This window comes from Pogona vitticeps, chromosome 7 (genome assembly GCF_051106095.1).
Source record: "Pogona vitticeps strain Pit_001003342236 chromosome 7, PviZW2.1, whole genome shotgun sequence".
Classification (NCBI taxonomy): Eukaryota; Metazoa; Chordata; class Lepidosauria; order Squamata; family Agamidae; genus Pogona; species Pogona vitticeps.
In genome coordinates this window covers 21,943,150-21,967,307 of record NC_135789.1, presented here as the reverse complement: position 1 = coordinate 21,967,307, position 24,158 = coordinate 21,943,150, and the positions used below count along the sequence as shown (strand labels likewise).

General features: G+C 45.7%; 1 long non-coding RNA gene across 1 annotated transcript; it reads right to left on the bottom strand.

Moving 5' to 3' along the window:
• Positions 1 to 44: 44 nt before the first annotated feature.
• Positions 45 to 24,155, bottom strand: LOC110085157 (uncharacterized). The gene is made up of 3 exons (XR_002301600.3): positions 20,461 to 24,155; positions 17,671 to 17,875; positions 45 to 196 (listed from the first exon to the last, which is right to left on the bottom strand). It is a non-coding gene; the product is annotated as an uncharacterized LOC110085157 (long non-coding RNA).
• Positions 24,156 to 24,158: the final 3 nt, after the last annotated feature.

The window sequence follows — 24,158 nt, the reverse complement described above, 5'->3', positions numbered from 1 at the left end:
TCACGTCTGTCATTTAAAGAGAATTCATCTCACTTGGTTGGGGAAAACAGTCATCCGATCATCTGAGTGTTTGCCGTTCGAACAACTTCAAGATCAGCTTCAAGGTTCTCGACACCCATCCTTCTGGTTCTTTTGATTCTTCCTCTCTGATTCTCAGAATCAGACGGGATGGCCCTCCAGGAAAAGGGACCCATTCCTATGTAAAAGAGGACAGGAGACAAGTGGGATTCAAAGGGCAGCCCTGGAACGGAAGGGGGTAGCCCTTGACCCGAGGCGGCAGAGTTGCCCTGAACTAGTCCTGGGCACGAGCCTCTGGAGAGCCCTTGGCCCCTCCCCCCGCCGTTTTGCAGGCTGGCTCAGATCCGCCTGGATCAATACCATCCATTAGTTCCTGCTTCATCATTTCTGCACAGGAAAAAAGTGGTGCAAGAGCCGGAGCTGTGGCAGGCGTGGATGGGAGGGAGCAGGAGGAGAAAGACAGAGGAATAAATATTTCAGGAAGGCTGAAGCCAAGCTGGTGGCTATTTTCGGGCTGGATTTACGGCCTGTCCAGAGTAAGGAACAAGCGGGGGGGGGGTGCTTAATGGAAATGGCAAGAATGATTAATCTTCCAATGAAACCTGACAAGTTAGCAAAGGAAAATAGAGGGAGGGTTAAGGAAGACTGGGGTAGCCGGAGTACCTTTCTGAACACCTCAGTTGCAAGGAGGGGGGGGGGGCCTTAATTTTTTTTTTTCATGGCCAAGGAAGACGGCTGAATCTGGGCCTCCATCGCAGTAGAAGACAGATGTGGAACCAAAGAATATACACCTCCCCTCAAAATACAAACACAACTTTCTGAAGGATCCAGCGACTCCAAATATAGAGAGGAGTAATTTCCCCTGCAGAAACTTTCCTGCTTTGGAGTAAAACTCCCAGCTTCTATAGAGTCCAAGAGAACCGTTTCTGAATTCTGCTCCACAGTTAATTCTATACTGATGTACAAAGCAGTGGATTTATACAACTCCTGGAATTAAAAGACTGTCCTTTGGAATTACGGAGACCACAGTGATTGGAATCAAAAGGCCCTGGGATGAATAAACTGTGCATGGAGTGGGTTTAGCAGAGAGGTGAGCGGGTGCTTGGGGGCATCATCTGGCCTTTTCTTTCTAGGAGGGCCTTTTATTGACATGTAAATTGCACAATACCCTGTCTTCTTGGAAGTCAGTCGTGGTGGTTTGCATAACAAAAACAGAAACCAAAAAACACAAACAAACAAAAACAGAAATAACACCCCAGTGGCGCCCTGAGGATTAATAGATTTATATGTAGGAACAGTTCGTGGATTACAATTCACCTCCTCACCCACCCTCTTACCAACAATACACTCTTATGGGAAAGCTAGCTCTAGGGGCTTCTGTCACCAAGTTTAGCACTCCTGCCTCCTTCACTATTCCCAAATGGATTTCCTGTGTCTGAGACACAGACTGCAGTCCACAAAAGATCACAGTAAAAGAAAACTGTCTTTCTTGAACCTGTCCGTTTTGGTTATACACACTGAAACAGACAAATAAAGCGACTTCTCTGAAAACCAGTTATCCTTCCCAGAGAGAGGGAGCCAGACAAGGCAGCCGCCACCATGTCCTCGCAGCTGGAAAGCCAACCTCCAGGGCCTTCCCTAACTAAAACCTGGAGCACCGTTTTCCTGCCCTTATCTCTGAATCGATTTCCTGAAACAAGGAAGGCAGGTTTCCTATTTTTACCTAAAATCAAGTCGTTCGGCAAGCTTCCTTTCGCTAGCTAAGTGCAAGTACCCAGCACCAGGAGAAGCCTCCCAGCTGTTCCTCCCAACACTCAGACCACTCTGGAGAAGAGAACCGTCGGCTACAACCTTTTAAACAAGCTTGCCGGCCTCGGGCCCAGGGGAGGACATGGCTCCGTCAGCAGATCTGAAGTAAGAGCCTTCTGGTGGTCTGGCTGGCTTTGGCTCACGGACCGAGGAGAGGGACCACTTTTGTCCTTCCAAAAAAAGCAACCAAAAAAAAGCAGCAAAAAAAAAAAACTTGGGTCATAGCCTGGGCTGATATATATCCATGTCAATGCATGTGTGAATGTGACCTCTGAAGCATTACACTTCATAGTACATTGGCTACACTTCTTGGAACTCTGCACAACTCATAGATGGGGATGGTTTATCTTTCAGAATCCCCTGGTCAAGGAGGATCAGCAAGTATGGTGGACAGGGGATTCTGGGAGGTGTACTATCTTCTTTCTCTACTACATATGGCTTCCCAGCAGTCTCTACCTTGTCCCAAGACATGGAAGACTCCTTTCTCTGGGTTTCTTTGGGCATTTCTCCAGGCCCCCCCCCCATGCTTTCTTGCAGGTGGCTCTCACACTGGTGTGTTGCTCCATAGCTTTGCAGAAGGAAAATAGCAACCCCCCCCCCCCAATAAAGCAGTGGTCAAGATTTCACAAAAACAGCTTTCCTTTTTAAGGGTAGGGGGTTGCGGAGAGTTCAAGAGCTGAATTCAGTTTCAAGGAAGAGCCAGTGACGGGCAAGGCCACAGGCTGAAAGGAGCAGACGTCTGCAGTCTCTAGGTGGGCAGAGGTGGGGTGATACATGCATTCCTCAGACATTTTGGATCCACCTTTGGACCCGTTTGCTTGAGATTCTGCTCTGTGGATGCTTTCTGAAACCAACAGGCAGGCAACTTACAGGGATGTGATTTTCCGAGCATCTCTTTTGATCGAAAGAACCCTTCTAACCATGGAAAGAACAAAAAGCAGCACAGGGCAAACAGAATGGGACCTTCAGGCAATGTTGAATGGGGGGGGTGTACATCTGTGTGTGGGTGTTGCAAAATATTTGGTATGTTAAGTGGGGTGGTGGTGGATGCCACAGATATGATCTTATTTTTACTGGTAGGATGTTGGAGGAAATGGAACAGACCACAGTGTAGCTATACTGCAGATAATCTCTCTTTCTCCCTCTCTCCCTCTACCCCAAAAAACTTTGTACCTCTAACCCAAACCACAATATCCCCCTTCCCATCTCACTTGTTCCCTCCTTGATTGACCCCCCTTTCCTCTTCCTAGCCTCCTTGTTTGCTTCAAGCAGGTCGAGAGCAGCGGGAGAAAATGCACATCGCGGTTGCTAGGCAATGGGAGGATGCCCTCCTCCTGGACCACCTGCCGATTGGCTGCGTCCACAGCAGACAAGAGGAGGAACAGAAGCTCCCTTGAGGCTGAGCAACTGGGGTTTGGCCTGTGGGGCTGAGACTTAAGAGGGCACAGGGATGTGGTGGCGCAAGGGGGTGAGCCCCCCTCGCCTCGCCCTCCCCAGGCTGGAGGAGACGATACCAGCGGGCTCAGCATGGCACCGACGTGGGCGTGGGCGTCAGATGCTCAGTTCCTCCATCTGCTCTCTGCATATGTCAATCTCATGGGACCTGAGCTTCATCGGTAAGGGAGTGAGGCCTGAGCTGAGGTTTCTAGGAGGGGGTTCTCGACAACCCAGCAGTCCAATTTGATGATGATAAGAATCATCAGCTCAGGCTGCTGTTAAGATTGGGGGGGGGGAGCCAAGACCATCAGACACGTTGACAGCTAGAATTCAGAACCTTGTGCAGGGAAAATGTTCTGTCTCAATGCTACAGAGTGCACAAGAGTGCCCCACCCCACACTCTATGTCCCCATAAAAGACTCTTTCTTGGAGGGGGGAAAGGGGCCTCAAATTGACAACAGAAGCATGGAAGAGGAATGCTCCCCCCTCCCCAATTAAGGCATACAGGGACCTTCTTATCAAAACTGACAGTGACAGCCTAGTCACTTCCTGTTTTGGAAAAGAAAAACCTTCAGGAACAGGGTGCGCCATCAGAAAACGGGCTGGCGTGGCCCATCACAGCCCCCTGACTCAGAGGCAACTCATGCCTCTCCCTAGATTTTGGAGCGCCACCCCTTACCCCCACGATCCCACCCCAAAGCTTCCCTCCCCCCACTACAAAAAATAGGTTTTTAACTCAAAAGGTCCACTTATGCCCCCTAGTGGCCCTCTAATTTTTTTTTTTAATTCAAATTTTGGTGTGCCGATGGCAAGAAGATTTTGGGAGGCCCTCTAAATAGGAAAAGGTGCTCCTACACCCCCTTGAGAGACCTTTTGGGATTCTGCCCCCCCCATTCCTTTAACTTTTTTTTTTGTTAATGCTGTCAGGATGCCAGAGGGCCTTGGGCCTTGTAGGGCTTCAGCCTGGTCCCTTGTAAGCCACATGTAGTCCATCGGACACATGTGATCCACCCTTACTTTAGAAAGTACAATATTCGGTCCACCTGTCTTTCCGCCCCCCCTAACTGGGAGAGTTTGGGGGAGGGACAGGGGACAGGCTGGAAGGCAGACGCAGCCCTCTGAGGTCCCAGGAGGCAGCCACGGTGGGCTGCGACTCTGGAAACCCAGCCCTCTTCCAGTCTCTTAGCAGTTTCCAGCCAGGGGCTGAGGACCTCCAGACCGACGGCCAGGCTTTCCTTGCAGAGACCTCCTGCCTGCCTACCAACCAGCCCGTGAGGGGAGAGACAACCACATGTGGTATAGCCCCACATTTGGGTCATCTCCCCCCTTTCGGGTTCTCCTTCCTCCGCGGCTCTCCTTGCAGACCTGCTACTGCTGCTGCTGCAGAGCCGTAGCAACCGGGGCTGTGCTATTTTAAGGAACTGCAAAGTCACTTGTGCCATCAGCTCATCAGGTTTCCGAAGCAGGTCTCCGGCTTGTTCGCCTGCTGAGCTGGTCTCCGTTTCTCAGAAGCCGAGAAGATCTTTTCGGCACTTGGCAGAGAGAGCTTTTGGCCTCCGTCTGGATGCAGAGAGGCCCTGAAGCTTTGGCCGTAGCAACACGGGCCTGCTCTTTCCGTTATAGCTAACTGGGATTTTAGCTGAGCCTCGGGTGACGCCTTTGGGACCTGAGCAGAAAAGGGAACGAAGGCATTTCTGCAGGTGTCGCTGCTAAACACAACCTGTTTGCAGAAGCGCAGGGGAAACAGTACTTGGTAGGACTACACATCCCATAATAGCCCATGGCTTGGTGGCCATGCTAGCTGGGAGTCTTCTGCAAGGTATAGTGTCCCAAAGTAACTTTTTGTGGCTCCATATATTCGGAGAAAGATCCAAGGGGGTTGAAATGGAGGGCACAGCTATGTTTAACATTATTTACATAGAAGTCTTTAAAGAAATAAGCTTTAAAATGGCTTCTAATTTATAAATTGGAGAACTGGAGAGCTGGAAGGGAACCCAGGGGTCATCTAGCCCAACCTCCACTGAAGCGGGAGACACACAAGGTCAAGTATCCCCAACAGGGGGCCACTCAACGTCTGGTTAAAAATCTGCCATGAAGGAGAATCCACGAGGCCATCTGCTCCACTATCAAACAGCGTTTATTCTCAAAAGGATTTCCCAGTGAGTAGTTTAAATCTCCTTTCTGATAATGGGGACCCTTTATTTAGGGCCCTACCTTCCAGAGCCACAAAAGAGCGCCTGCTTTTCTCTCTCTCTCCCTGTGACGATTGTTCAAATACTGAAAGACGACGATCCTGTCATTCTCTCCGTCTTCTCTTTTCCTGGCTAAACCCATCTATAATACTCTCGTCGCGTTCCTTACAAGGCTTGGTTTCCAGATCTTTCCATCGTCTCTTCTGGACCTATTCCAGCCTGCCAATGTTCTTCACTTGTTTTAACATGATGTTGCAAAATTAAAAAGCCGTGCCGCTCTTGTACAAAATTTGAAAAGAAGGTTAAGGAGCCCCTTTCCTGGAGCACTGCATCTATAGCCCAACATGTGGCTAAGAAGCTCACAGAGACGGGATAATCTGTATCTCCAAAGAGCTGGAGATGAAATGTTTGGTTGGAGCCAAACTGAAAATATTGTCTACCTGCAGAAGGGTGATGGCATCCTCGGGGGGCAGTGGTCCTTAGGCAGTGAGAGATCTCCCACCTTTGGCTGCAGATATTTTCCATAATGAAACGAGAAAGAAAAAAGCCATCTGGTCTGTGTCCAAAAGGCCAAGAGAAGTTGGGTTGGTGGTCAACGCCATGATGAAACTTGTCCAATGGGACCTTGTGGAAGGCTCCTGTTGGAACTGAAAGCACACTTTTAAAAAATGTTTTAATGGTACAAAAGCAGTATCATCCAACCTCGTTTTTATAGGAGAATTTGCTGTGTTTTTTGAAAGCTTTCTCTAGCTGTTGATAATGTAGTGATTACCCTTGGGTCCCAGTAAAAGGAGAAAGGTGAACACTCCATAAATGAATACCTAGCAGCTGTCCTTCCTTATATGTCTCGATTCCTTCATATTGCCTACCTCCCCATAAAGCTTATGCAGGAATTCTTAAAGCAGTAGGCACTATGAGTGTCTTCAACGTAAGGATATTATTTAGCTTCCCCTCTATAAGACTAGGAGTTCAGGCATGCTGGTGTTTAGGAGCTGGACCTGATGTACATCTTTGTACCACTATACATTTAGAAGCGATGGCAGCTGTTTAAATAGAAACACAGTACCTCTCACCCTTGTGAGAAAGATAGTCACTTTGTGACTTGTGAACCAGGTGAAAGAACCTGGCTAATCTTCAGGAGAAAACAAGTGGAAACTGGGAAGATTTGTCTAATTAGCAGTAGAGGCCAGATGGGATCAAGGAAGTAGGGGGAAGAGGCTGGGCAAGGTCAGGGATGTGGCTCAAGTGGTGGCTTGCTTGTGGAGAACGAAGGAAGGAAGCTGAAGAGCACCAATCTGTATGTAGACCTAGTCGAGATAACAGGGCGATTTGTAGATGGGCCTTGGTCAGCGCTAGAGTTTGCTGCCTTTCCACTTGTCTGTTCTGGTTACCTGATGGTAAATCAAGGTTGATGGCTGCATTGGATGGGAATGATGGAAGATGTTGTCTGGCACATTGGGAAGACGCCATGTTGGGGAGACTGGGTGTCATGCTGACTGATGGTATGAGGGAAATAAGAAGCCCGACCATTCAGAGGTAGTTTTGGAATTACTTAGTATTTTTTCTAGTAAAGTATAGTTGTCTCCTGCTGTTATTTTGACTTTGGAATAAACATTACTAGACTAGAGATGGGTAATAAGACAAAAGGAAAACCTGCTGCAGCTTATTCCCTTAGGAAACCCATCTAGGGATAATGTTGGAAGAAAGAAAATCTTAAACCGACTTACGAAAACTTTAAGGCTGGCTTTTGTTGCGGGGTTCTTTGGGTAGCCATTTCTCTAACTAGGAAAGGCAGGACCAGGAAGTGGCTTGGAGAAAGAAGGAAAGAAGCCCAGGAGTCTAATCTGATCTGTCCAGGCTGAGCCTAGAAAAGAGAGGGGGAAAATATACCTGGGCTTTTTCTCTCCCTATTACACCTCTCTCTCCTCTGGTTCCCATTACCTGCCATGTGTATCGGTTGGTACTCAGTCCCAGTAATATTAATCAGTAGGCCTCCCAGCTGCTACATGCAGGAAAGCACATACTTGTGCGTCATCCCGGTTGTGTCCCACTTGTCACTGGGTGCGTCACACCCAGGAGTCCCACTTGTCACTGGCACACAATTTCCTCCACCACCACCAACCTGCTGTCTCTTAAAGCTAAAGCAACGATGCAGGAAAAAACTACATTTGGGGGACTATGTTTTCCAAACTCCCACAGCCAGCATCAGCATAAGGGGGGGGAAAACCCCTGCGAAGCAGAGCTTTGCATGGTGGGGGGCAGACACAGAGCTAGATGGGCAGGCCGAGGGGCACCTTGGCTCCGTGCCTTGGCTGGGTCTCCCGGTGGCCTGAGAGTCCTTCAGGTACCGACTCAGGAGTTCTGGCTGCTCTGCTGAGTCACTCTGCGGAGTCCCTCTCTTTCAGACTGCAGCACTCGGCTGCTTGAGATGCACCACCCGGGACTGACGCTGGCTCCTGATGAAAACTAATGTGTCAGTTGATTGTTCTTTATGGCCATGGTTGCTTTCTGCTTAACTGGCTTCTTTCTCTCTGAATCCATCTGCAGTTAACTGGCAGATCGAAATGAGGGAGGGAGGGAGGGAGGGAGAAAGGAGCCAAAATGTGTGTGCTTGTGCGTAAGAGAGACAGAGATGGGGAAGGAAAGAGAGAAGGAAATGCAGCAAGGAGAATTCCTCTGCTCACTTCATGCCATTTCCCCATCTTCCTTGAAACAGTCGCAGGAGAAAGGAGGCCCAGGATCAAGTGACGCCAGGATGTGGGACAATGAAAAATGGCGCTCAGTTAACACTGGCTCATCAGTTGTCAGCTTATACTGTAGCATTAGGACGAGTCATAACATGTGGCTCTCCAGAGGCTGGTGGACTTCATCATCTCCCAGGATTCCTGACCCTTGGCTAGGTGGGTTAGGGAGGACGGGAGTTGCAATCCAACAACCTATGCAGGGTCACGCCCGGCATGCCCATCCCAGTTCAAAAGGGTGATGCTTTGAGGGCTGTTTTAAGGCAGAGTAAAAATATCCAAAATAACGATGCAATACATTTTGCAGCCAGCCATGACCCTTGACTTGCATGAGACTCGCTGCCGCTTCACCAGGAAGGTGTCGCATCTGGGAAGGAGGTGGGAGGTGTCGGTGCCCGCAAAGCCTGGCCCTCTGGGTATTGTTGGCCTACAGCTCCCATCAGCCCCTTGCTGAGGGATGCTGGGAACTTTGGTCCCACAACACCTTGGCCTGCCCTTGTTTCCTCTGTTTCTTTCTTTCAGTTTTTCTTGGTAGGGCATCTGCTCTCGCTCGGTGCCTCTGGGGTAACAGCTGCCCTTATCTGGCAAACCATGTTTTTGCTGAAGGGTGGGAGAGCCACATAAAAGACGGCATTTCCGTCATGCAGAGCACACGTACACTGAGGAACTCACTGCTACCAGATGGAGTGACGGCTGCTAGCCCAGGAATCTGAGTAATCCATGGAGGTTAGGGCCAGCAGTGGCTACTACTCACACTGGCTATGCATTCTGCCCAGTGTCAGGAGTTGTGTGGGGCTCTATGCTAGTTTGCTATGGAACGTAAACAGAAGGGGGTGCCGCTGTGTTAGTCCGTCAAGCAAAATCATAAAGGGAAGGCAAACAAACAAACAAACAAGAGACAAAAACCATGTGGCACCTTAAAGACTAATGTTTCTATTTTGATGTGAGCTTTTGTGGATCAAATCCACCTCATCAGGCCTATGGGATTAAAATGAAAGACAACATTCACAAGTAAAACATTCAGAACATTCATTGGCTTAAGAGTCTTGGGCTGGGTTTCCCAGAAACATCTGGCAACACAGAGGCAGGGTATCCCCCACAATCCTCCTCTTCAGCCCATTGTTGTCGCTCCTTACCCCTCTGCCCTGTATTTGCTGCCTCAACACTACCGAATACCGGAGCCAATCCTGCCTAATCTCCAGGAAGCCAACAAGCAAAGCAAGGCACCAGAGACCCGTCCCCCGCTGTTCAGGGGAGTCGGAGGAGAGCTGGGTACAAGACATTGTGCTGCCCGAGATGAAGAACAAGACAACAAGAGAGTTATTTACAAAAGCTGACTAGACTGGCTGTACATTCTTTCCCCAATGCAGTTGGTAGAGTTTGGGAAAGTTCCTTTTGGGATCACAATGACCAGAATCCCCTCCCTTTGCCTGCAGTGTGGAACAGTAGTACTGTAGTTAGGTTAATGATCTACTGCAAGCGCCTCCCCAAACAGGACTGAACCATGTGCCCTAAATCGGTATCAAATCAGGAGGGGGTCCGTGACAAATTTCATCCTGACAGATCTAGAGTGCTAACTGGAAGTTTCTAACTGGGAGTTTCAGTGAAAAGTGCCATGGTACAAATAATCCATATCCTGAAACAAAGCAAGGCAAAAACAAAACAAAACCTTTGCTTTAGGAGATACCAAAAAAAAGCATCACAGAAAATCACAGTTTGTGTCACTAAATGAGTCACAGCGAGTATACAGTAATTGCAATGGCAGGATAACAAAAATGCTTGGGAATATAGACTGCCCTGAGCCCTTATGCTCACCGGCTGCCCTTTGGGAAGGTGAGGGAGGCTGTCCTCTCTCTCTAGTCTGCTGTTGGCTGGATAGCTCAGCACTTTAGATCTCTGGCTGCAGAGCCTGAGGGTTGGGACTTCCATTCCCCCATGGGGGTCTCCTTGAGAGGGGCTGGACTCAAGGCTCTGTAGGGTTCCTTCCAGCTATGCAGTTCTAATAAGTAGGGTACATTTTATTATGCGTAAAGTCATACCAGTCCCAGGCAGGAAACCGCCAGCCCTGTCCTGATGCACAGGGTCTGCTAGATGGTGAGGAGAACAAATGGACCTTCAGATATATTAAAGATTTTGAAAGAGCACTCCAGGGCAGTTTAGGATGCACAGAGGGCGATCTGGCTAGTGTGATCTGGAAGATGTCTCCCAGCAACCCAGCTTTTCCCACTCTCTGCTCTTGCCAGGCCACTGGCAGCAGCTCTTTAGGAAAAGAAAAATTAAGAGCTGCAATGCAGATCTGGTTGTGCCAGCAAAGGTTTCCAAGCAGAGCAAGGCATGCACACATGCAGTATCTGCCGACAGGAGCTGCCTCTCCCCGCCCCCCCCAGGGCATCTCATGTAAGTCGGGTCCCTTTCCTGACCTTCCCCCCCGTGTTGCAAGATGAGGGAAAAAAGGGCCCCAGGCAAGAGGGACTGCTCAGATCAGCAAAAGGTAAGCTAGGATTGTCACCCCTGGGATGCCAGTTGAGAAAAATGCCAGCCAGGAAGATGGGGTGGGAGGCTGGCAGCAAACCTTCTCCCATCATGCACCATCTGAGGGGGCCACCTCTCTCTGCCTTGGGAGGGTCCTCTGCTGTTATCATCTGCTGCCTCTTGCTGTAGCATTTCTTTAAGCTCAGAAAGGCCTCCAGAGAGCTGGAGAGATGATGGATGGACAAAGTGTGAAGCACCCTTCCCTCTTTGCTTCTTTGTTCTCACCTGCTCCCTAGCAAAAACAGCTCCCCTGGCCCTATTTGCATACAGCGAAGGTAATGCCAGAGGCATACCCCCCCCCCGCCGCTGAGTCTGATGGGGAAGCTTTGGGCTGGTCTTGGCTATGCTTGCAACCTCTGCAGCCCTTGCCTCTGCCACCCACTCACCCTGAAAGGTGCGTGTGTGCCTTCTGAAATTCATTCTCGTCTAGCGTAAGGGCTGCCTCAAAAAGGGCCTGGCACTCTTGCAGTGGAGGGGATGCCGAGCACCTGCTGGCTTTTATTGCAGTCCTGAATCAGTATGACTTGCAAAGCATTTCAGCTGCTGTGCTGCAGTCTGGGGGCTTTCAACCGAGACGGTGCCAGGAGAGCGCTGTGCTTCCAGGATGCAGCGGCAGGCCTGGTACAGTCCAGGGGAAGTGGCTTCATGCATAACCCTAAAAGGCTTGACGGTTGCAAGGGAACACAGGCACATGGAGAGCCACTTTTTATTGTGGAATTGACTTCATTGCCTTTTCATGACCCTTCCCTGCCGCTTTTGAGGAGAAAGGCCATACAGCCTCAGCATACAACAAGATCTTCCCAGCCTGATGTACGCTGAAGCAGTATGGGTGGAGATGGAAGGGAGGACAAGCAGGGAATCCACTGACATATTAGCATCCATTTCCCACTGTATTTCTCTTAGCAGAGTGCTGTAGCCTTGTGCTGACCTTGAGATTGTTCAGGGGAATAATTACTTTGGGAAGGGACATTGGGAGTGAGTGAGTGAGGGAGGGATAGAAAGAGAGAAAAAGAAAGAAAGAAACAGACATTGTTATTTGGCTGAAATGTGTTGCTTAGTGTAGTAAGTCACAACAAGAGTAAACCCACTGAATCAGTGGGGATTTGGTCAGTCAACTCCTCTGTAGGTTCAATTGATTCAACAGGCTTACCCTAGTTACAACTTAGGACGCCGAGCAACAGGATTTCAGCCACTATATAAGAAATCCATTGATGGATAGTGCTGGGTTGGGAAGCTTCTAAACTTTGCAGCAGAAACTCTCTTAGGGCTAGCCTTCATGCTAACCTGACAGGAGCCCCAGCCCATAGGTAGAGCAGGGAATGGGGAGCCAGTGCTTCTCTGGATGATGTTGGACTACCGTGGGAGGAGACGAGGTGTTGTATGTAGTCCAGTCCAAGCCCAGCTCTCAATCTCTATTGATTCTCTCCAGCCTCTGATCTTTTCCGCCTGTAGGGTACAGTCTGCCCATCATCTGTCTCTACTTAGCTCTCCTCCCTTGGGGATTGCTGTGATTGGGCTTTGGGGCTTAATCTTGGCGGATGAGCCTTGGTGGGGGGTAAAGGGGGACAGGTGGCCGAGCACCTCTTCCTAGGGTTGTCTGGGCTCCACCTGCAATTTTCCTGCCACCCAAGCAGCTGGCAGACTGACTGGCCGATTAACTTTGTTCCACCACCTCCACATCTGGGTCTCCCCACCTTCTGTCATTGCTCACTCATCTGCCCTTTAAAGCCAGATTGCCACAGAAGCCTGTCTTGTTTAACACAAGCATGGACATTATTTATTGATTGATTTAAAATATTTTTTACCCCGCCTTTCTCCTTAAAAAAAAAAAAAAGGGACCCAGAGCAGCTTACATAATTAAACACAATATTAAAAGCTAAAAACAGTAAATTCTTCCAATGACTTTTTAAAAAAAGAATTAAATAAACATATTAAAAAATATTCAACAAAAGCATTAAAGAAACAGATTTAAAAGCCAGGAAAATGATGAAAACTGCATATGCAGTTGCTGTACTCTTCAGATCTCTAGCCTTCTCTGGCTCTCTCCCTATGGCGTGCAGGGTAGCAAAATGGTTTTTTAAAAGACTTTTTTCAGTTTGTGCCTATTTTGGAGGACTCTTCCCCCCCCCCCTTCGGTTCCCTAAAAATGTGTGTCCTTATTAAAACACGTTGTGAACTTTGGAAAAAAAAAGATCAGAGAGGTTACTTCTTTCAACGATGGCTCCAAAATATGTGGGTGTGGGGAGGAATCCTGAAATTTGTAGTCTACATAAACACCCAGAGGCCATGTTGTCTGGAAAATTCTGAGAACAGAAGTCTAAAATGCAACTTTGCCACCATCTGCTTAGAAATGAATGTATTTCTTAGGCAAAGAGGTGTGCTGAACCACTGAGATACTGAAAGCTCCACCCCTGGGTCTCAATGCCTTTCCATGTTGGAACTGGACCACCTTTCGAATTCGAGCTAGCATTTGGGCACATGGGCTCCTTGGTGGGTTTTTTGCTTGTTTGTTTGTTTGTCTGCTTTTTGGGTACTGTATCTTCTTTTGCCAGTCTTCACACTGAAAGATGTTCAACTGTAGCTTGGAAAGTTACTTTTCAAAAGTCATTGGCTCCTGATGCTTGTTACAATGTCTCATTGTAACCACTTCTCATAGTGCTGAAAAAAATATTGCTTTAGTTACATTCATTATTGCACGACCTATTACTTTTTCCATTTTGTTCATTACTGGGTATTAATAAGAAAGTGGTATAACAGTTCAGAAAGTACTTTAAAATGATTTCAATGACTTTTAAAAATAACTTTTGACAGTAAGTAAAGTGACAACATAATTGTCATTAAAATAACTTTTGAAAGTAACTAGAGTCAAGTTTATACAGTAGTTTGTTGTTGTTTAGTCATTAAGCCATGTCCGACTCTTCGTGACGCGATGGATCAGAGCCCGCCAGGCCCCCCTATCTTCCACTGAATTTGACGAATTGGGTCAAATTCGTGTTGGTCACTTCGATGACACTGTCCAACCATCTCGTCCTCTGCCGTCCCCTTCTCCTCTTGCCTTCACTTTCCCAAAATCAGGGTCTTTTCCACAGAGTCTTCTCATGAGATGGCCAAAGTATTGGAGCCTCAGCTTCAGGATCTGTCCTTCCAGTGAGCTCTCAGAGTTGATTTCCTTCAGAACGGATAGGATTGCTCTCCTTGCAGACCAGGGGATTCTCAAGAATCTCCTCCAGCACCACAATTCAAACGCATAAATCCTTCGGTGGTCAGCCTTCTTTATGGTCCAGCTCTCGCTTCCATACATCACTACTGGAAAAACCATAGCTTTGAGTATTCGGACTTTTGTTGGCAAGGTGATGTCTCTGCTTTTTAAGATGCTGTATAGGTTTGTCATTGCTTTCCTCCCAAGCAGGTGTCTTTTAATTTCATGGCTCCTGTAACCATCTGCAGTGATCATGGAGCCCAAGAAAGTAACATTTGTTACTTCCTCCACAAATTCCCCTTCTATTTGACAGGATACTAATCCTACTTGCTATGGAACTTTGTGGATTCCTCATTACCCTCAAAAGTAACTAAATACAGTTAATGCTATAACTTTCTACTTCCAAGTCCCATATTTAAGATAGGGTTTCGCTTCAATTTTCACTTGAATGCTTGGCATCAGGATGGGAAGAGAGAAGAAGCGTATTTCACAAATTAAACAATTTACCAACACAAGGAATCAGCCGGAGGTTGGAAAGCAGAGTTGGAGAGCAAGGTGTCATCATGACCTTCAAGCTACTGGTTGATTGGGGATCAATAGCTGCAACGGGTAGTGCTAGCTGGTGTGAATATACTGGTCTCTAGATCTTCCTGTCTATACACAGGAGTACACATTTCCCCATCCACTTAATGGTACACACAAATACTCATTCCTATCAGATACCTGGCAATCAAGGAGCTGATGTCATGAATGATCAAGGGTGCCAGGGGCACCTAGAACCTTTTAATTTTTGTTTAGAAAGAGAGGAAACAAAAGGGGGCTTTCTGTTCTCAATAAAATTAGATAAGTGGAGGGAGAGAGGTTTTGCTTCACTCAACATCTCCTCTGGTATAGAACACAACCAGAAGATTAAGGAGGAAAATGTCACTTGTTACATTATTCTAACCAGATTCTCCATTGCCTTCCTTTATGGGGTGATAGGAATTTGAGATTAACAATAAAAAAATGGCACTCCAATTGGGCAGAAACCAAAGAACAGGGCTAAAGGTTGCCTCCTCTCATTCTGTGTTTTTCAACCTTGGGTCCTCCAGCTGTTTCAGACCTCAACTCCCAGGAGACCAGGTCAGTTGGTCTCATGGTGAGGGATGCTGGGAGTTGAAGTCCAAAATAGCTGGAGGACTGAATGATGGAAAATACTGCTGCATATGAAAGCTAGTTGGACTAGGAAGATCTTTCTTAAAAGCTGGCAACGGCCCAGCGTCCTCCACAGGATGGCAAGTCAGCGGCCTGGCTTAAGAGATGCAGCCCTAGCAGTCTGCACATGGGTTTTCTCCTGCCTTGGGTGGCCAATGCCTTCTGCACCATCTGCCACCTGAAGCGATTGCCTCACCTAGTCTAGCAGTACAGCCGGCCTTGCCTGAAAACAACTATCTAAAGAAGTATCTTCTTTATGGAGAAGTTATTTTTCAGAAAAGCAATTTGTTGCCTTTCTTATTATTTCTTGGCCACCAGGTCATTGCTAATCATTATCATTCCATCCTCAGACAAGCAGCTGGTCGTGTCGTGTGTTATTAACATTTTGCCTTGTCATTAACAACTGACTGAGCAATAGGGGGAAATATTATCTTCTGCTTTCCTTTAAGGGCAAAGGCTGATTTTGTATCATGCAAATGTTTACAAAAACATAAAAAGCAATAGAAAAGAGTACTTCCCAGTCCACTTTAAGACTGACTAGAGAATGCCATTAAATGTGAAAAAAAAATCTTGTAAAATTTTTTACTAAAATATCTGTTAAAAATACTCCAAAGAGTAATGTTTGAAAGTAACTAGAAACTCACCATTTATTACAACTAATGAGTAACAAACCCTAACCATTTGTTGGATTTTATTCTTACTGTAACTTTATAAATGTTTGTGACATTACTCATTGCACAAAAAAGCAAACTAGGTACTTTAAAGATCTTCTTGGTTCATACACCATTCACAAGAGAAGGGTTTTTTTTTGTTTTTTTGCTGTGCCTCTGTTAGCCCTTGTCAGCTGTTAGATGGGTCCTTTCTGCCTAGGGTCCTTTTGAGGAGAAAGGAGGGGTAAAAATATAACTGACAGACAGACAGATAGCAGGGGGTTTGACTCGATGGCCCCTGTGGTCTCTTCCAACTGTGATTCTATGATTCGATAGGTAGGTAGGTAGGTAGGTAGGTAGGTAGGTAGGTAGGTAGGTAGGTAGGTAGGTAGGTAGGTAGGTAGGTAGGTAGGTAGGTAGGTAGGTAGGCAGGCAGGCAGGCAGGTAGGTAGGTAGGTAGGCAGGTAGGCAGGTAGGCAGGTAGGCAGGTAGGCAAGGTAGGCAAGGTAGGCAAGGTAGGTCATTTATCTGACTTTTGGCTTTTGTTCCTTTTCATTCTGCTATCCTGTTTTTATTTTTGTTTTTTAATCTGTATTGAAATTCTTATCGATGAACTATGGTTTAGAAACCTTTTTATGTGAACCTTTGGTTCTGTCAATAGAAACTATATAATAATAATAATAATAATAATAATAATAATAATAATAATAATAATAATAATAATAATAATAATAATAATAATAATAATAATAATAATAATAATAATAATAATAATAATAATAATAGTGTGCTATCAAGTCAATTCTGACTTACGATGACCCTTTTCAGGGTTTTCTGGGTATATATGAGGGCCGCACATAAAATACTCAGAGGGAAGGTGATTATTGAGGCCAAGACTACTCTCAGGGAATCATCAGAGAATCCAGAGGTGTACTATGCCCACAGAGTGGATCTCATGAAGGTGAACCAGGCTACCAAGGATAGATCCCCTTGACATTTAGTCCAGTTGTGGACTAGCGTAGAGCCAGCGTTTGTCCGAAGACAGTTTCTGTGGTCATGTGGCTAGCGCGACTAGACACGGAACGTCGTGACCTTCCCACCGAGGTGATACCTATTTATCTGCTCACATTTCTACATGCTTTCAAACTGCTAGGTTGGCAGGAGCTGGGACAAGAGTGACGGGAGCTCACTCCGTCACGTGGATTCGAACTTACGACGGCTGGTTTAGCCCAGAGGCTTCTGCAGTTTAACCCGCAGGGCCACCATGTCCCAATGATAGATCACGTCTACAAAATCTACTGGCTAGTCCTCTGAGTCTGAAGGACAGCTTCAAGACTGTGGGCCTGGTCATACGTAATTTGATCCATTTCCTCAGTTCAGGCAATGAAGCAACCAGCAAAGGGATTGCTTAAGATCTCTGCTGCACCAGCAACAGCCTGCCTGAGGGATCTGTTCAACCAGCAACAAACTAGATCAGTCTGGATGTCTTTATCGGCACTGCTCCTTCCTGGCTTTTCAGCTGGGCTTTGATTTAGGGTCAAACTGGATGTTCACAGGAACGTGTATTCTCTGTCATTCATTCATTTCCCACCCTACAACAGGTTATTGTCAGAGATAGGCACTTGGGCAATCAGATATCTGAACAAAGCCCTTGTTTACATCCCTGTGGCTAATCACAAAAAGAAGAATGCATAATGCAAAAGACACCGTTGAAGAAAATTACGGGTATCTTTCCCCACTTGAAGGATCACCTCTCCTAGAAATGGGCTAAGCCCATCATCTCATTTGACATGTAGTCGATGTCTTAGACACACTGCTCCCTACTTCTTAATCACTTGATAAGATCGCTAGGGCCAGGACACTAGCTGGGTGCCACGGAGGTGGTCTGAAGTTCCTACCTGGTTTGTTGCATCTTCTGCAGCTGTGTCTGATCGAAGTCAAGATGGTGATGAAGACTGAGACACCATTGCAAGGCCATGCAAGTGGCAGGGAGTCCTCTTGTGATGTTGGCTCCACTGTAACAGCTAGTTTCTCCTGTGTGGTCATGATGCTGGTTTCTGTCTAGGGTCTGGCTGAACTCTGACAGAGCTGTGGCACATTTTTCTGGTGGCAAAAAAGCAGTAATAATCCTGTAAACACAGCAATGGCTATGGGGAGCAACCATACATTTCTCAGAATGCCTTAGAGGATGGTCCATTGCACATGTTGGAGAGGACTGCAAGATATTTAGAGGCTAGATGAGATAGGGAGTCAAGGATTGGGCCCCAACAGGGCTCTGGGAGCATTGCAGATAGCTAGGGATGATGGACGACACTGTCAGTCCTGACCACCATGGCCAGGTATCTGGTCTTTTATGGCACTAAGAAGGGAGGACATGAGACCCACACAGAGGGGATCCTATCTGCATATAACAATCTGTCCTTAGAACTCCTTCAAATTGATGTGACATCCCTGGATCAACATAATAACAATAACTTAGAACTGTGGAGCTGGAAGGGACCCTATGGATCATCGAGTCCAGGCACTGTCAAGGAAGCTCAGTGGGGGAATCAAACTCCTAACCTCTGGCTCGGCAACCAGATGCCTAAGCCACTGACCTATCCAGCAAAGTCTTGCCAGTTCCTCCACTAGAGAGAGGACTCTCTGTTTCCCTTTCCTAGCCCGTTTTGGTCCAGATTGCAATTTAATCTTGTCTCCCGTCTTCAGGGAGAGATGCCTCTTTGACCTACTTGCTCCTGTTCTATTTCTGGGCTTTATTTTAAGCACATGGAACATCTGATGGACTCTCTGCATGAGTCTGCGGTGGGATTCCACTTCTCATCAGCCTTTCCCGCCATAACTGATGAGTGATGGAGGAAACAAAAGCCTTTATAACATTTTAGGGGCCACACATTTCCCATTCTTATACTGAAGAATCCTTTTGTAGATTCCTCTCCCATCCCAGTTACAAAAAGGGTGTAAATCTCCACGGGGAAGGCTCCCAAGGCACGCAGACGGTACAACTAACTTCCCGGACAATGACTCCCAGAATGCCTCAGACAGGTTCTCTCTCTCTCTCTCTCTCTCTCTCTCTCTTTCTCTCTCTGTGTGGTTAATGTGTGCGTGTACATATATGGTTAACCTAAACAAGTAACAGATCTCTGCCAAGAGATAAGTTATCTCAATGCCACTTTGGCGCCAGGCAAGACATTCTTGCATTCTGTCATGCATTTTACTGGTATGTGTCCATGGGATGAAGGACTAAAGCGTTCAACATTCCAGAACGTTAAGGCTTTGGGGGCTGCTTGGCCGCGTGTGTGGTTGTCTTATTACCACCTTACTTCAGTAACTGGAGATAAATGGCCAGGAGGGTCATACCACAAAGGCCACATAGCAAAGATCAGTAATGTGTGAGCCTCCAGATGTTGCTGGACGGCAGCTGGCGGAATCCCCTGCCTTTCTGCCTTCCAGCAACATCTAGAGAGCCACACATTCTCTGTCCATGGCACATCCGGCCTTGAAGCATTCAAAATGTGCCACTAGGATCATAAACAGAGAAACAGGAGGGGAATCTCGGTGGTTCTGAGTCAACGCACACCTCAAAAACACTCATTTTAGACGTGCTCCAAATTAATTTTCCAAACACCTGGAGTAGATTGTGGGGAGGCCTGCAGCTTAGGCTTTCTTAAAAGCGCTAGACGTTCATAAGGCTACAGCGTCTCGTTCAGCAATATCTTACTGGCTCAGCTCCTGAATTTTTATGCTTTGTCATTTTGCAAAAGGCAGTCCTCTGAAGGCTGTTAGCAGCTCGCCCCCTCCAGTGCTGAAGAACAGGGTGTGTCCCAGTATGAATACTGAGTACAGAGCAATCTCTCTCTGCACATGTACATGTGTCTATGTCTCTCTCTGTGTGTGTGTGTGTGGGGGGGAAGCAGGGACAATTAAATAATGTTTCACATTTCTGCCTTGGAGGGACAGCATCTGAAGAAAAATAAAAGAAAAATGGCCACCAGGGCTGAAGTACGGCAGCAGTACATACAGCCTTTCTCAGCCTGTAAAGAGTTGGGGCCACTACCTTGGTTTGTCTGCCTAATTTTTGAAGGCCAAGCCCTAAAGAACCTCTGTAGGCTTCAAGAAGCAAAGCCCTTCTCTCAATTTCACCTCCCTTAGAGGCATTTCTCGTAAGAGAATCAGAAGGGGCCTTCTTGGAGTCTGTGCAACTCCCCACCACAGGAAACCTGGTTGTTTCCTTACCTACTGCCTTTCCATGGGCAGCTAAAAGACTTTCCTGTTCAGGCATGTTTTTGGCCACTGAAAGGGCTGAAGAGAAATTAAGTGTTTAATGAGAGGATGCTATATTTATTTTTCTTTTAAGCCTTTTCCCCCACGTTTTCATGCATGAGGTTTTTCCTTGTTTTTTAATGTGTTTTTGAAATGCTTTAAGTTCACATTACTCTGCATTTGATGACGTTTCAAAATGATCACATGTTTATTTGCATTTTTAGTATTGCAATTTATGCATCAGTGTTTCCCCTTGTCTTGTAAGGTGCCTTGAACTCATGAACATGGAGACAGGCAGGATTGAAATGGAAGGAAATAAAATAAATAATCTGGTTTTCTGCAAAATGTATTTGACAAGAGTTCCCATTCCCATTAGCCCCACTGACTCCGAGTTATGGGACTTGCACGAATTAGGTGATTACAATTACCTGATGTGAGATTAAGCTTTTGTTCACAAATCCATCTTCTTCAAGGTGTGTCATGTATGTGGATGACAGCAACTCCTTTAAGGTGCTCTAAGGAATCAGTCCCACACACATTTTCTGGGAAGAAGTCCCAGAGAATGCCATAAGTCTTGCTTCCAAGTAGATATAGATAGGATGTAAGTGTTCCTGATGAAAAATAACAGGCAAGTGTTTATAACTGTTTGAAATAGTTTAATTGCATCTGTTTCATGTCGTGAATCAAATCATGACTCTTGAGTTTGCTAGTTTAAAGTGTTGGGACTATGAAATGGCTTTACATTCCTACTTAACCATAAAACTACTGTACAATTGCACTCATATATTTTATTTATTTATTTACAATGTCTACTCAGAGCAGCTTACAATAAAACATATTTAAGTCAATGGTATTAGTATTGTTCAAGATGGGACAGGAAGCAACAGTTAGAACTAGATGTGGAACAACTGATTGATTCAAAATTGGGAAAAAGAGTACGACAAGGCTGTATATTGTCCCCTGGCTTATTTAACTTATATGCAGAATATATCATGCGAAAGACAGGACTGGAGGAATCCCAAGCCAGAATTAAGAGAGCCGGAAGAAATATTAACAACCTCAGATATGCAGATGATACCACTCTGATGGCAGAAAGTGAGGAGGAATCAAAGAACCTCTTAATGAGAGTGAAAGAGGAGAGTGCAAAAACCGGTCTGAACCTCAGCATCAAAAAAATTAAGATCATGGCCACTGGTCCCATCACCTCCTGGCAAATAGAAGGGAAAGATATGGAGGCAGCGACAGATTTTACTTTCTTGGGCTCCATGATCACTGCAGATGGTGACAGCAGCCAGGAAATTAAAAGACGCCTGCTTCCTGGGAGGAAAGCGATGACAAAACTAGATAGCATCTTAAAAAGCAGAGACATCACCTTGCCGACAAAGGTCTGCATAGTCAAAGCTATGGTTTTTCCAGTAGCGATGTATGGAAGTGAGAGCTGGACCATAAAGAAGGCTGACTGCCGAATAATTCATGCTTTTGAATTGAGGAGATTTTTGAGAGTCCCCTGGACTGCAAGGAGAACAAACCTATCCGTTCTGAAGGAAATCAACCCTGAGTGCTCCCTGGAACGACAAATCCTGAAGCTGAGGCTCCAATACTTTGGCCATCTCATGAGAAGAGAAGACTCCCTGGAAAAGACCCTGATGTTGGGAAAATGTGAAGGCAAGAGGAGAAGGGGACGACAGAGGACGAGATGGTTGGACAGTATCATCAAAGTGACCAACATGAATTTGACCAAAGTCCAGGAGGCAGTGGAAGACAGGAGGGCCTGGCGTGCTCTGGTCCGTGGGGTCACGTAGTGTCGGACACAATTTAAGGACTAACAACAAAGCCATAAAACAAATGGAGTGATGTAGTGCAAACGATGACCTATCAAGTGCTATATGATTTGGGTCCAGGTTGTCTGAAGAACCCCATTTGCACATTTGACTCCCTTACTCCACAATGTTAAAATGTTCAATGAAGTACTTTTGCTTGGTCCTGCTGCTTTCACAGGAATGTCGGGTGAGGACACAAGACATGGCCTTTTTGGTGGCTGTTCCTAGGCTGTGGAACTCCCTTCCACAAGGGGCCAGGTTAATCTCTTCCCTTATCAACCTTTTGAACAGGATCTTATTTAGATTTCAGTCTATAACACTTCTGGGCTTCCATGTCTTGTGTCCTCTCCCTTCCTACATTTCATCATCTTTCTTCATTCATACCAGAGCATTGCATAATGCAAAATTATGTATATAAAATACAAATAAGATGCAAACTAATTATATTATGAAAATGATTAGACTAATTTTGACCAGAAACAGGCCACTTCAATAGCATTATCTCATCCATTTACTAAATTTTCTTTTGTCCACGTGGTAGGGCACAAGTGGCAGGGGCATAAAGGCTGCATTGATTGAATTTTTCCACATTCACAGAAAATTGTCCTATATCCAAGTAGCCCTGTTTAACTTGATTATTCTTTTCATCTTCCTACATTCTTTTGAAGTCTATTTGAGTGGCTTCCAGATGGTCCAGCCAGAATCTTGTCTTGGTGAGAGACACTCTTCAGCATTCATCCACTTGGCAAGTGTGTCTATTTTTTACTCTCCATAGGTTTACTTTTAGCATATTTTGGTTTAATATTTTAATATCAAAATTTAGTATTTAGGAATTTCGAGGTGTGTGGAAAGTTTTTCCTTGGTTTTAGCTGTTACCTAGGGGGTTGGTATCCGTAAAGTGTGTGGGTTCGGTGCTGTATTACTTTATTTCGTTCATTATTTGCTAGCACGTCTCGACGTACTTCTGGTGAGGCAATGCCAGCCAAATAATGGACTTTTCCAATGGAGATAGATTTCGGGCAATCAGTAATTATCCTGCACGATTCATTAAGCTATATCCACTTGTTCGACATGTGCATTTTATCAAGTGACAGCCTGGTGGAAAGCTCTGTTAGACTTGAATATTTTGTGCAGCCTAATTATTTATTAATTTATTAAATTTGCAAAGTAAAACAAACATGCCATAAATATTTAAATAATATACCAAAAAAACAAACACTACCTATAAACAGATGTGTATTGAAGCTATTTCCCCTCCTGTGGATTCTATTTTAATTCATACAAATTAACAGGGCCCTTTTTGGAAATTTCAATCCTGTTTTTGACCTGTGGAGAAAGGAGTTTTTAGTAGGGGATGCTGCACTGCCCCACTTATTGAAATATTCTTTTAAGAGTTCAGTGCTCTGTGATTTTTATAGTTATATATTTAATTTCATCTTAATATTGTAACTGGTAAATATAATAAATAATTTATACAAGCTACTGGGGGCTTCCTTTGGGAGAAATTTAGGATCTAAAACAAAAGCATCTCTATATTAATATATTTCTCAGGGTATTTTGAGAAGGTAATATAGAAAAGGGAGATTTTTGTTTGCTTTTTATGAGAAAGAGTGGGACACGCGCTGACTATGAAACACGTATAATAGCTCTAGTAAGACAATATTGTTATTTGTTCTATTTCTTTCATATAGCCCAGAGCAGCTTACAGAGCATTCCTATTTTATTTTATTATCTCAACATCCCTGTGAGGCAAATAAGAACCTACAGTAATTCCTTTACAGCCTTTGGACCTATGCCATTCCTAATTATATTTTCATATCCGATAATGAAAGGTTGTGCTGTGTGAAAATATTTTAAAATGCTGCCCCTTGTTTTTTACATCTATGAAAATATAGTTATAAAAATATATAATTGTGGAAGGTAAATAAGAACCTCATTCATTCACAGTTATTCCTAATTGTGATATTTTCAAATCTGATACTGAAACGTACAGTACTAAAATTCTGCCCCTTTTTATATACATATATGTGTATGTATGTATATATGTATGTATGTATGTAATAGTTTTGTGTGTGTGCGCGCGAGAGAGCGGGCGAGTATCGCACGCCTGGCTTTCTGGGAAATGAAGTCTTTCCTCTCAGCCAGCCTTCCCTTGCCCTAGGGGCCTAGGAGGAACCTCTGTAGTGCTTTGAAACTACAACCCCCGTGGTGCTTTGCGCGGCGGCGAAAGGCAGGGCCCTTGGGGCCAAAAGCGATTTTAGCGCCTCAAGTCTCCCCCCCCATTTTTTTCTCCTGAGAAAGGCAAA